The sequence below is a fragment of the Pseudophryne corroboree genome, assembly GCF_028390025.1.
Source record: "Pseudophryne corroboree isolate aPseCor3 chromosome 3 unlocalized genomic scaffold, aPseCor3.hap2 SUPER_3_unloc_34, whole genome shotgun sequence".
In the NCBI taxonomy this organism is placed as follows: Eukaryota; Metazoa; Chordata; class Amphibia; order Anura; family Myobatrachidae; genus Pseudophryne; species Pseudophryne corroboree.
In genome coordinates this window covers 1,076,270-1,092,537 of record NW_026967524.1, presented here as the reverse complement: position 1 = coordinate 1,092,537, position 16,268 = coordinate 1,076,270, and positions in this window count along the sequence as shown.

Genomic DNA, 16,268 nt, shown 5'->3' with positions numbered 1-16,268 from the left:
GCCATGTGACATACACATACAGAGCAGTTATACTCAGTACCGGCTGTTTCACTAATGCTACATTATCCATATTACTGCTACACCATGTGTCATACACATACCGAGCAGTTATACTCAGTACCGTCTGTGTCACTAACACTACATTATCCATATTACTGCTACACCATGTGACATACACTTACAGAGCAGTTATACTCAGTACCGGCTGTGTCACTAACACTACATTATCCATATTACTGCTACGCCATGTGACATACACATACAGAACAGTTATACTCAGTACCGGCTGTGTCACTAACACTACATTATCCATATTACTGCTACACCATGTGACATACACATACAGAGCAGTTATACTCAGTACCCTCTATGTCACTAACGCTACATTATCCATATTACTGCTACACCATGTGACATACACATACAGAGCAGTTATGCTCAGTACCGGCTGTGTCACTAACGCTACATTATCCATATTACTGCTACACCATGTGACATACACATACAGAGCAGTTATACTCGGTACCGGCTGTGTCACTAACACTACATTATCCATATTACTGCTACACCATGTGACATACACATACAGAGCAGTTATACTCAGTACCGGCTGTGTCACTAAAGCTACATTATCCATATTACTGCTACACCATGTGACATACACATACAGAGCAGTTATACTCAGTACCGGCTGTGTCACTAACACTACATTATCCATATTACTGCTACGCCATGTGACATACACATACAGAGCAGTTATACTCAGTACCGGCTGTGTCACTAACACTACATTATCCATATTACTGCTACACCATGTGACCTACACAAACAGAGTAGTTATACTCAGTACCGGCTGTGTCACTAACACTACATTATCCATATTACTGCTACACCATGTGACATACACATACAGAGCAGTTATACTCAGTACCGGCTGTGTCACTAACGCTACATTATCCATATTACTGCTACAACATGTGACATACACATACAGAGCAGTTATACTCAGTACCGGCTGTGTCACTAACACTACATTATCCATATTACTGATACGCCATGTGACACACACATACAGAGCAGCTATACTCAGTACCGGCTGTGTCACTAACACTACATTATCCATATTACTGCTACACCATGTGACATACACATACAGAGCAGTTATACTCAGTACCCTCTATGTCACTAATGCTACATTATCCATATTACTGCTACACCATGTGACATACACATACAGAGCAGTTATACTCAATACCGGCTGTGTCACTAACGCTACATTATCCATATTACTGCTACACCATGTGACACACATACAGAGCAGTTATACTCAGTACCCTCTATGTCACTAACGCTACATTATCCATATTACTGCTACACCATGTGACATACACATACAGAGCAGTTATACTCAGTACCGGCTGTGTCACTAACACTACATTATCCATATTACTGCTACGCCATGTGACACACACATACAGAGCAGCTATACTCAGTACCGGCTGTGTCACTAACACTACATTATCCATATTACTGCTACACCATGTGACATACACATACAGAGCAGTTATACTCAGTACCGGCTGTGTCACTAACACTACATTATCCATATTACTGCTACACCATGTGACATACACATACCGAGCAGTTATACTCAGTACCGGCTGTATCACTAACACTACATTATCCATATTACTGCTACACCATGTGACATACACATACAGAGCAGTTATACTCAGTACCCTCTATGTCACTAACGCTACATTATCCATATTACTGCTACACCATGTGACATACACATACAGAGCAGTTATACTCAGTACCGGCTGTTTCACTAATGCTACATTATCCATATTACTGCTACGCCATGTGACATAAACATACAGAGCAGTTATACTCAGTACCGGCTGTTTCACTAATGCTACATTATCCATATTACTGCTACACCATGTGTCATACACATACAGAGCAGTTATACTCAGTACCGGCTGTGTCACTAACACTACATTATCCATATTACTGCTACACCATGTGACATACACATACAGAGCAGTTATACTCAGTACCGGCTGTGCCACTAACACTACATTATCCATACTACTGCTACACCATGTGACATACACATACAGAGCAGTTATACTCAGTACCGGCTGTTTCACTAATGCTACATTATCCATATTACTGCTACGCCATGTGACATAAACATACAGAGCAGTTATACTCAGTACCGGCTGTTTCACTAATGCTACATTATCCATATTACTGCTACACCATGTGTCATACACATACAGAGCAGTTATACTCAGTACCGGCTGTGTCACTAACACTACATTATCCATATTACTGCTACACCATGTGACATACACATACAGAGCAGTTATACTCAGTACCGGCTGTGCCACTAACACTACATTATCCATACTACTGCTACACCATGTGACATACACATACAGAGCAGTTATACTCAGTACCCTCTATGTCACTAACGCTACATTATCCATATTACTGCTACACCATGTGACATACACATACAGAGCAGTTATACTCAGTACCGGCTGTTTCACTAATGCTACATTATCCATATTACTGCTACGCCATGTGACATAAACATACAGAGCAGTTATACTCAGTACCGGCTGTGTCACTAACGCTACATTATCCATATTACTGCTACACCATGTGACATACACATACAGAGCAGTTATACTCAGTACCGGCTGTGTCACTAACACTACATTATCCATATTACTGCTACACCATGTGACATACACATACAGAGCAGTTATACTCAGTACCGGCTGTGCCACTAACACTACATTATCCATACTACTGCTACACCATGTGACATACACATACAGAGCAGTTATACTCAGTACCCTCTATGTCACTAACGCTACATTATCCATATTACTGCTACACCATGTGACCTACACATACAGAGCAGTTATACTCAGTACCGTCTGTGTCACTAACACTACATTATCCATATTACTGCTACACCATGTGACATACACATACAGAGCAGTTATACTCAGTACCGGCTGTGTCACTAATGCTACATTATCCATATTACTGCTACGCCATGTGACCTACACATACAGAGCAGTTATACTCAGTACCGGCTGTGTCACTAACGCTACATTATCCATATTACTGCTACGCCATGTGACATACACATACAGAGCAGTTATACTCAGTACCGGCTGTGTCACTAACGCTACATTTTCCATATTACTGCTACACCATGTGACATACACATACAGAGCAGTTATACTCAGTACCGGCTGTGCCACTAACACTACATTATCCATACTACTGCTACACCATGTGACATACACATACAGAGCAGTTATACTCAGTACCCTCTATGTCACTAACGCTACATTATCCATATTACTGCTACACCATGTGACCTACACATACAGAGCAGTTATACTCAGTACCGTCTGTGTCACTAACACTACATTATCCATATTACTGCTACACCATGTGACATACACATACAGAGCAGTTATACTCAGTACCGGCTGTGTCACTAATGCTACATTATCCATATTACTGCTACGCCATGTGACCTACACATACAGAGCAGTTATACTCAGTACCGGCTGTGTCACTAACGCTACATTATCCATATTACTGCTACGCCATGTGACATACACATACAGAGCAGTTATACTCAGTACCGGCTGTGTCACTAACGCTACATTTTCCATATTACTGCTACACCATGTGACATACACATACAGAGCAGTTATACTCAGTACCGGCTGTGTCACTAACACTACATTATCCATATTACTGCTACACCATGTGACATACACATACAGAGCAGTTATACTCAGTACCGGCTGTGCCACTAACACTACATTATCCATACTACTGCTACACCATGTGACATACACATACAGAGCAGTTATACTCAGTACCGGCTGTTTCACTAATGCTACATTATCCATATTACTGCTACGCCATGTGACATAAACATACAGAGCAGTTATACTCAGTACCGGCTGTTTCACTAATGCTACATTATCCATATTACTGCTACACCATGTGTCATACACATACAGAGCAGTTATACTCAGTACCGGCTGTGTCACTAACACTACATTATCCATATTACTGCTACACCATGTGACATACACATACAGAGCAGTTATACTCAGTACCGGCTGTGCCACTAACACTACATTATCCATACTACTGCTACACCATGTGACATACACATACAGAGCAGTTATACTCAGTACCCTCTATGTCACTAACGCTACATTATCCATATTACTGCTACACCATGTGACATACACATACAGAGCAGTTATACTCAGTACCGGCTGTTTCACTAATGCTACATTATCCATATTACTGCTACGCCATGTGACATAAACATACAGAGCAGTTATACTCAGTACCGGCTGTGTCACTAACGCTACATTATCCATATTACTGCTACACCATGTGACATACACATACAGAGCAGTTATACTCAGTACCGGCTGTGTCACTAACACTACATTATCCATATTACTGCTACACCATGTGACATACACATACAGAGCAGTTATACTCAGTACCGGCTGTGCCACTAACACTACATTATCCATACTACTGCTACACCATGTGACATACACATACAGAGCAGTTATACTCAGTACCCTCTATGTCACTAACGCTACATTATCCATATTACTGCTACACCATGTGACCTACACATACAGAGCAGTTATACTCAGTACCGTCTGTGTCACTAACACTACATTATCCATATTACTGCTACACCATGTGACATACACATACAGAGCAGTTATACTCAGTACCGGCTGTGTCACTAATGCTACATTATCCATATTACTGCTACGCCATGTGACCTACACATACAGAGCAGTTATACTCAGTACCGGCTGTGTCACTAACGCTACATTATCCATATTACTGCTACGCCATGTGACATACACATACAGAGCAGTTATACTCAGTACCGGCTGTGTCACTAACGCTACATTTTCCATATTACTGCTACACCATGTGACATACACATACAGAGCAGTTATACTCAGTACCGGCTGTGTCACTAACACTACATTATCCATATTACTGCTACGCCATGTGACATACACATACAGAGCAGTTATACTCAGTACCGGCTGTGTCACTAACGCTACATTATCCATATTACTGCTACGCCATGTGACATACACATACAGAGCAGTTATACTCAGTACCGGCTGTGTCACTAACGCTTCATTATCCATATTACTGCTACAACATGTGACAAACACATACAGAGCAGTTATACTCAGTACCGGCTGTGTCACTAACACTACATTATCCATATTACTGCTACGCCATGTGACACACACATACAGAGCAGCTATACTCAGTACCAGCTGTGTCACTAACACTACATTATCCATATTACTGCTACACCATGTGACATACACATACAGAGCAGTTATACTCAGTACCGGCTGTGTCACTAACGCTACATTTTCCATATTACTGCTACGCCATGTGACATACACATACAGAGCAGTTATACTCAGTACTGGCTGTGTCACTAACACTACATTATCCATATTACTGCTACACCATGTGACATACACATACAGAGCAGTTATACTCAGTACCGGCTGTGCCACTAACACTACATTATCCATATTACTGCTACACCATGTGACATACACATACAGAGCAGTTATACTCAGTACCGGCTGTGTCACTAACGCTACATTTTCCATATTACTGCTACGCCATGTGACATACACATACAGAGCAGTTATACTCAGTACTGGCTGTGTCACTAACGCTACATTATCCATATTACTGCTACGCCATGTGACATACACATACAGAGCAGATATACTCAGTACCGACTGTGTCACTAACACTACATTATCCATATTACTGCTACACCATGTGACATACACATACAGAGCAGTTATACTCAGTACCGGCTGTGTCACTAACGCTACATTATCCATATTACTGCTACGCCATGTGACATACACATACAGAGCAGTTATACTCAGTACTGGCTGTGTCACTAACACTACATTATCCATATTACTGCTACACCATGTGACATACAGAGCAGTTATACTCAGTACTGGCTGTGTCACTAATGCTACATTATCCATATTACTGCTACGCCATGTGACATACACATACAGAGCAGATATACTCAGTACCGACTGTGTCACTAACACTACATTATCCATATTACTGCTACACCATGTGACATACACATACAGAGCAGTTATACTCAGTACCGGCTGTGTCACTAACGCTACATCATCCATATTACTGCTACGCCATGTGACATACACATACAGAGCAGTTATACTCAGTACCGGCTGTGTCACTAACGCTACATTATCCATATTACTGCTACACCATGTGACATACACATACAGAGCAGTTATACTCAGTACCGGCTGTGTCACTAACACTACATTATCCATATTACTGCTACACCATGTGACATACACATACAGAGCAGTTATACTCAGTACCGGCTGTGCCACTAACACTACATTATCCATACTACTGCTACACCATGTGACATACACATACAGAGCAGTTATACTCAGTACCCTCTATGTCACTAACGCTACATTATCCATATTACTGCTACACCATGTGACCTACACATACAGAGCAGTTATACTCAGTACCGGCTGTGTCACTAACACTACATTATCCATATTACTGCTACACCATGTGACATACACATACAGAGCAGTTATACTCAGTACCGGCTGTGTCACTAATGCTACATTATCCATATTACTGCTACGCCATGTGACCTACACATACAGAGCAGTTATACTCAGTACCGGCTGTGTCACTAACGCTACATTATCCATATTACTGCTACGCCATGTGACATACACATACAGAGCAGTTATACTCAGTACCGGCTGTGTCACTAACGCTACATTTTCCATATTACTGCTACACCATGTGACATACACATACAGAGCAGTTATACTCAGTACCGGCTGTGTCACTAACACTACATTATCCATATTACTGCTACGCCATGTGACATACACATACAGAGCAGTTATACTCAGTACCGGCTGTGTCACTAACGCTACATTATCCATATTACTGCTACGCCATGTGACATACACATACAGAGCAGTTATACTCAGTACCGGCTGTGTCACTAACACTACATTATCCATATTACTGCTACAACATGTGACATACACATACAGAGCAGTTATACTCAGTACCGGCTGTGTCACTAACACTACATTATCCATATTACTGCTACACCATGTGACATACACATACCGAGCAGTTATACTCAGTACCGGCTGTATCACTAACACTACATTATCCATATTACTGCTACACCATGTGACATACACATACAGAGCAGTTATACTCAGTACCCTCTATGTCACTAACGCTACATTATCCATATTACTGCTACACCATGTGACATACACATACAGAGCAGTTATACTCAGTACCGGCTGTGTCACTAACGCTACATTATCCATATTACTGCTACACCATGTGACATACACATACAGAGCAGTTATACTCAGTACCGGCTGTTTCACTAATGCTACATTATCCATATTACTGCTACGCCATGTGACATACACATACAGAGCAGTTATACTCAGTACCGGCTGTTTCACTAATGCTACATTATCCATATTACTGCTACACCATGTGTCATACACATACCGAGCAGTTATACTCAGTACCGTCTGTGTCACTAACACTACATTATCCATATTACTGCTACACCATGTGACATACACTTACAGAGCAGTTATACTCAGTACCGGCTGTGTCACTAACACTACATTATCCATATTACTGCTACGCCATGTGACATACACATACAGAACAGTTATACTCAGTACCGGCTGTGTCACTAACACTACATTATCCATATTACTGCTACACCATGTGACATACACATACAGAGCAGTTATACTCAGTACCCTCTATGTCACTAACGCTACATTATCCATATTACTGCTACACCATGTGACATACACATACAGAGCAGTTATGCTCAGTACCGGCTGTGTCACTAACGCTACATTATCCATATTACTGCTACACCATGTGACATACACATACAGAGCAGTTATACTCAGTACCGGCTGTGTCACTAACACTACATTATCCATATTACTGCTACACCATGTGACATACACATACAGAGCAGTTATACTCAGTACCGGCTGTGTCACTAACGCTACATTATCCATATTACTGCTACACCATGTGACATACACATACAGAGCAGTTATACTCAGTACCGGCTGTGTCACTAACACTACATTATCCATATTACTGCTACACCATGTGACATACACATACAGAGCAGTTATACTCAGTACCGGCTGTGCCACTAACACTACATTATCCATACTACTGCTACACCATGTGACATACACATACAGAGCAGTTATACTCAGTACCCTCTATGTCACTAACGCTACATTATCCATATTACTGCTACACCATGTGACCTACACATACAGAGCAGTTATACTCAGTACCGTCTGTGTCACTAACACTACATTATCCATATTACTGCTACACCATGTGACATACACATACAGAGCAGTTATACTCAGTACCGGCTGTGTCACTAATGCTACATTATCCATATTACTGCTACGCCATGTGACCTACACATACAGAGCAGTTATACTCAGTACCGGCTGTGTCACTAACGCTACATTATCCATATTACTGCTACACCATGTGACATACACATACCGAGCAGTTATACTCAGTACCGGCTGTATCACTAACACTACATTATCCATATTACTGCTACACCATGTGACATACACATACAGAGCAGTTATACTCAGTACCCTCTATGTCACTAACGCTACATTATCCATATTACTGCTACACCATGTGACATACACATACAGAGCAGTTATACTCAGTACCGGCTGTTTCACTAATGCTACATTATCCATATTACTGCTACGCCATGTGACATACACATACAGAGCAGTTATACTCAGTACCGGCTGTTTCACTAATGCTACATTATCCATATTACTGCTACACCATGTGTCATACACATACCGAGCAGTTATACTCAGTACCGTCTGTGTCACTAACACTACATTATCCATATTACTGCTACACCATGTGACATACACTTACAGAGCAGTTATACTCAGTACCGGCTGTGTCACTAACACTACATTATCCATATTACTGCTACACCATGTGACATACACATACAGAACAGTTATACTCAGTACCGGCTGTGTCACTAACACTACATTATCCATATTACTGCTACACCATGTGACATACACATACAGAGCAGTTATACTCAGTACCCTCTATGTCACTAACGCTACATTATCCATATTACTGCTACACCATGTGACATACACATACAGAGCAGTTATACTCAGTACCGGCTGTGTCACTAACACTACATTATCCATATTACTGCTACACCATGTGACATACACATACAGAGCAGTTATACTCAGTACCGGCTGTGTCACTAAAGCTACATTATCCATATTACTGCTACACCATGTGACATACACATACAGAGCAGTTATACTCAGTACCGGCTGTGTCACTAACACTACATTATCCATATTACTGCTACGCCATGTGACATACACATACAGAGCAGTTATACTCAGTACCGGCTGTGTCACTAACACTACATTATCCATATTACTGCTACACCATGTGACCTACACAAACAGAGTAGTTATACTCAGTACCGGCTGTGTCACTAACACTACATTATCCATATTACTGCTACACCATGTGACATACACATACAGAGCAGTTATACTCAGTACCGGCTGTGTCACTAACGCTACATTATCCATATTACTGCTACAACATGTGACATACACATACAGAGCAGTTATACTCAGTACCGGCTGTGTCACTAACACTACATTATCCATATTACTGATACGCCATGTGACACACACATACAGAGCAGCTATACTCAGTACCGGCTGTGTCACTAACACTACATTATCCATATTACTGCTACACCATGTGACATACACATACAGAGCAGTTATACTCAGTACCCTCTATGTCACTAATGCTACATTATCCATATTACTGCTACACCATGTGACATACACATACAGAGCAGTTATACTCAATACCGGCTGTGTCACTAACGCTACATTATCCATATTACTGCTACACCATGTGACACACATACAGAGCAGTTATACTCAGTACCCTCTATGTCACTAACGCTACATTATCCATATTACTGCTACACCATGTGACATACACATACAGAGCAGTTATACTCAGTACCGGCTGTGTCACTAACACTACATTATCCATATTACTGCTACGCCATGTGACACACACATACAGAGCAGCTATACTCAGTACCGGCTGTGTCACTAACACTACATTATCCATATTACTGCTACACCATGTGACATACACATACAGAGCAGTTATACTCAGTACCGGCTGTGTCACTAACACTACATTATCCATATTACTGCTACACCATGTGACATACACATACCGAGCAGTTATACTCAGTACCGGCTGTATCACTAACACTACATTATCCATATTACTGCTACACCATGTGACATACACATACAGAGCAGTTATACTCAGTACCCTCTATGTCACTAACGCTACATTATCCATATTACTGCTACACCATGTGACATACACATACAGAGCAGTTATACTCAGTACCGGCTGTTTCACTAATGCTACATTATCCATATTACTGCTACGCCATGTGACATAAACATACAGAGCAGTTATACTCAGTACCGGCTGTTTCACTAATGCTACATTATCCATATTACTGCTACACCATGTGTCATACACATACAGAGCAGTTATACTCAGTACCGGCTGTGTCACTAACACTACATTATCCATATTACTGCTACACCATGTGACATACACTTACAGAGCAGTTATACTCAGTACCGGCTGTGTCACTAACACTACATTATCCATATTACTGCTACACCATGTGATATCCACATACAGAGCAGTTTTACTCAGTACCGGCTGTGTCACTAACACTACATTATCCATATTACTGCTACACCATGTGACATACACATACAGAACAGTTATACTCAGTACCGGCTGTGTCACTAACACTACATTATCCATATTACTGCTACACCATGTGACATACACATACAGAGCAGTTATACTCAGTACCGGCTGTGTCACTAACGCTACATTATCCATATTACTGCTACAACATGTGACATACACATACAGAGCAGTTATACTCAGTACCGGCTGTGTCACTAACACTACATTATCCATATTACTGCTACGCCATGTGACACACACATACAGAGCAGCTATACTCAGTACCGGCTGTGTCACTAACACTACATTATCCATATTACTGCTACACCATGTGACATACACATACAGAGCAGTTATACTAAGTACCCTCTATGTCACTAACGCTACATTATCCATATTACTGCTACACCATGTGACATACACATACAGAGCAGTTATACTCAATACCGGCTGTGTCACTAACGCTACATTATCCATATTACTGCTACACCATGTGACATACACATACAGAGCAGTTATACTCAGTACCGGCTGTGTCACTAACACTACATTATCCATATTACTGCTACACCATGTGACATACACTTACAGAGCAGTTATACTCAGTACCGGCTGTGTCACTAACACTACATTATCCATATTACTGCTACACCATGTGACATACACATACAGAGCAGTTATACTCAGTACTGGCTGTGTCACTAACACTACATTATCCATATTACTGCTACACCATGTGACATACACATACAGAGCAGTTATACTCAGTACCGGCTGTGTCACTAACGCTACATTATCCATATTACTGCTACACCATGTGACATACACATACAGAGCAGTTATACTCAGTACCGGCTGTGTCACTAATGCTACATTATCCATATTACTGCTACACCATGTGACATACACATACAGAACAGTTATACTCAGTACCGGCTGTGTCACTAACACTACATTATCCATATTACTGCTACACCATGTGACATACACATACAGAGCAGTTATACTCAGTACCCTCTATGTCACTAACGCTACATTATCCATATTACTGCTACACCATGTGACATACACATACAGAGCAGTTATACTCAGTACCGGCTGTGTCACTAATGCTACATTATCCATATTACTGCTACACCATGTGACATACACATACAGAGCAGTTATACTCAGTACCGGCTGTGTCACTAACACTACATTATCCATATTACTGCTACACCATGTGACATACACATACAGAGCAGTTATACTCAGTACCGGCTGTGTCACTAAAGCTACATTATCCATATTACTGCTACCCCATGTGACATACACATACAGAGCAGTTATACTCAGTACCGGCTGTGTCACTAACACTACATTATCCATATTACTGCTACGCCATGTGACATACACATACAGAGTAGTTATACTCAGTACCGGCTGTGTCACTAACACTACATTATCCATATTACTACTACACCATGTGACATACACATACAGAGCAGTTATACTCAGTACCGGCTGTGTCACTAACGCTACATTATCCATATTACTGCTACAACATGTGACATACACATACAGAGCAGTTATACTCAGTACCGGCTGTGTCACTAACACTACATTATCCATATTACTGCTACGCCATGTGACACACACATACAGAGCAGCTATACTCAGTACCGGCTGTGTCACTAACACTATATTATCCGTATTACTGCTACACCATGTGACATACACATACAGAGCAGTTATACTCAGTACCCTCTATGTCACTAACGCTACATTATCCATATTACTGCTACACCATGTGACATACACATACAGAGCAGTTATACTCAATACCGGCTGTGTCACTAACGCTACATTATCCATATTACTGCTACACCATGTGACATACACATACAGAGCAGTTATACTCAGTACCGGCTGTGTCACTAACGCTACATTATCCATATTACTGCTACACCATGTGATATACACATACAGAGCAGTTATACTCAGTACCGGCTGTGTCACTAACTCTACATTATCCATATTACTGCTACACCATGTGACATACACATACAGAGCAGTTATACTCAGTACCGGCTGTGTCACTAACACTACATTATCCATATTACTGCTACACCATGTGACATACACATACAGAGCAGTTATACTCAGTACCCTCTATGTCACTAACGCTACATTATCCATATTACTGCTACACCATGTGACATACACATACAGAGCAGTTATACTCAGTACCGGCTGTTTCACTAATGCTACATTATCCATATTACTGCTACGCCATGTGACATACACATACAGAGCAGTTATACTCAGTACCGGCTGTGTCACTAACGCTACATTATCCATATTACTGCTACACCATGTGACATACACATACAGAGCAGTTATACTCAGTACCGGCTGTGTCACTAACACTACATTATCCATATTACTGCTACACCATGTGACCTACACATACAGAGCAGTTATAATCAGTACCGGCTGTGTCACTAACACTACATTATCCATATTACTGCTACGCCATGTGATATACACATACAGAGCAGTTATACTCAATACCGGCTGTGTCACTAACACTACATTATCCATATTACTGCTACACCATGTGACATACACATACAGAGCAGTTATACTCAGTACCGGCTGTGTCACTAATGCTACATTATCCATATTACTGCTACACCATGTGTCATACACATACAGAGCAGTTATACTCAGTACCGGCTGTGTCACTAATGCTACATTATCCATATTACTGCTACACCATGTGACATACACATACAGAGCAGTTATACTCAGTACCGGCTGTGTCACTAACACTACATTATCCATATTACTGCTACACCATGTGACCTACACATACAGAGCAGTTATACTCAGTACCGGCTGTGTCACTAACACTATATTATCCATATTACTGCTACACCATGTGACATACACATACAGAGCAGTTATACTCAGTACCGGCTGTGTCACTAACACTACATTATCCATATTACTGCTACGCCATGTGACATACACATACAGAGCAGTTATACTCAGTACTGGCTGTGTCACTAACACTACATTATCCATATTACTGCTACACCATGTGACATACACATACAGAGCAGTTATACTCAGTACTGGCTGTGTCACTAACGCTACATTATCCATATTACTGCTACGCCATGTGACATACACATACAGAGCAGATATACTCAGTACCGACTGTGTCACTAACACTACATTATCCATATTACTGCTACACCATGTGACATACACATACAGAGCAGTTATACTCAGTACCGGCTGTGTCACTAACACTACATTATCCATATTACTGCTACGCCATGTGACATACACATACAGAGCAGTTATACTCAGTACCGGCTGTGTCACTAACGCTACATTATCCATATTACTGCTACACCATGTGACATACACATACAGAGCAGTTATACTCAGTACCGGCTGTGTCACTAACACTACATTATCCATATTACTGCTACACCATGTGACATACACATACAGAGCAGTTATACTCAGTACCGGCTGTGTCACTAACACTACATTATCCATATTACTGCTACACCATGTGACATACACATGCAGAGCAGTTATACTCAGTACCGGCTGTGTCACTAATGCTACATTATCCATATTACTGCTACGCCATGTGACCTACACATACAGAGCAGTTATACTCAGTACCGGCTGTGTCACTAACGCTACATTTTCCATATTACTGCTACACCATGTGACATACACATACAGAGCAGTTATACTCAGTACCGGCTGTGTCACTAACACTACATTATCCATATTACTGCTACGCCATGTGACATACACATACAGAGCAGTTATACTCAGTACCGGCTGTGTCACTAACGCTACATTATCCATATTACTGCTACGCCATGTGACATACACATACAGAGCAGTTATACTCAGTACCGGCTGTGTCACTAACACTACATTATCCATATTACTGCTACAACATGTGACATACACATACAGAGCAGTTATACTCAGTACCGGCTGTGTCACTAACACTACATTATCCATATTACTGCTACGCCATGTGACACACACATACAGAGCAGCTATACTCAGTACCGGCTGTGTCACTAACACTACATTATCCATATTACTGCTACACCATGTGACATACACATACAGAGCAGTTATACTCAGTACCGGCTGTGTCACTAACACTACATTATCCATATTACTGCTACACCATGTGACATACACATACCGAGCAGTTATACTCAGTACCGGCTGTATCACTAACACTACATTATCCATATTACTGCTACACCATGTGACATACACATACAGAGCAGTTATACTCAGTACCCTCTATGTCACTAACGCTACATTATCCATATTACTGCTACACCATGTGACATACACATACAGAGCAGTTATACTCAGTACCGGCTGTTTCACTAATGCTACATTATCCATATTACTGCTACGCCATGTGACATACACATACAGAGCAGTTATACTCAGTACCGGCTGTTTCACTAATGCTACATTATCCATATTACTGCTACACCATGTGTCATACACATACAGAGCAGTTATACTCAGTACCGGCTGTGTCACTAACACTACATTATCCATATTACTGCTACACCATGTGACATACACTTACAGAGCAGTTATACTCAGTACCGGCTGTGTCACTAACACTACATTATCCATATTACTGCTACACCATGTGATATCCACATACAGAGCAGTTATACTCAGTACCGGCTGTGTCACTAATGCTACATTATCCATATTACTGCTACACCATGTGACATACACATACAGAGCAGTTATACTCAGTACCGGCTGTGTCACTAACGCTACATTATCCATATTACTGCTACACCATGTGACATACACATACAGAGCAGTTATACTCAGTACCGGCTGTGTCACTAACACTACATTATCCATATTACTGCTACGCCATGTGACATACACATACAGAGCAGTTATACTCAGTACCGGCTGTGTCACTAACGCTACATTATCCATATTACTGCTACACCATGTGACATACACATACAGAGCAGTTATACTCAGTACCGGCTGTGTCACTAACACTACATTATCCATATTACTGCTACACCATGTGACATACACATACAGAGCAGTTATACTCAGTACCGGCTGTGTCACTAAAGCTACATTATCCATATTACTGC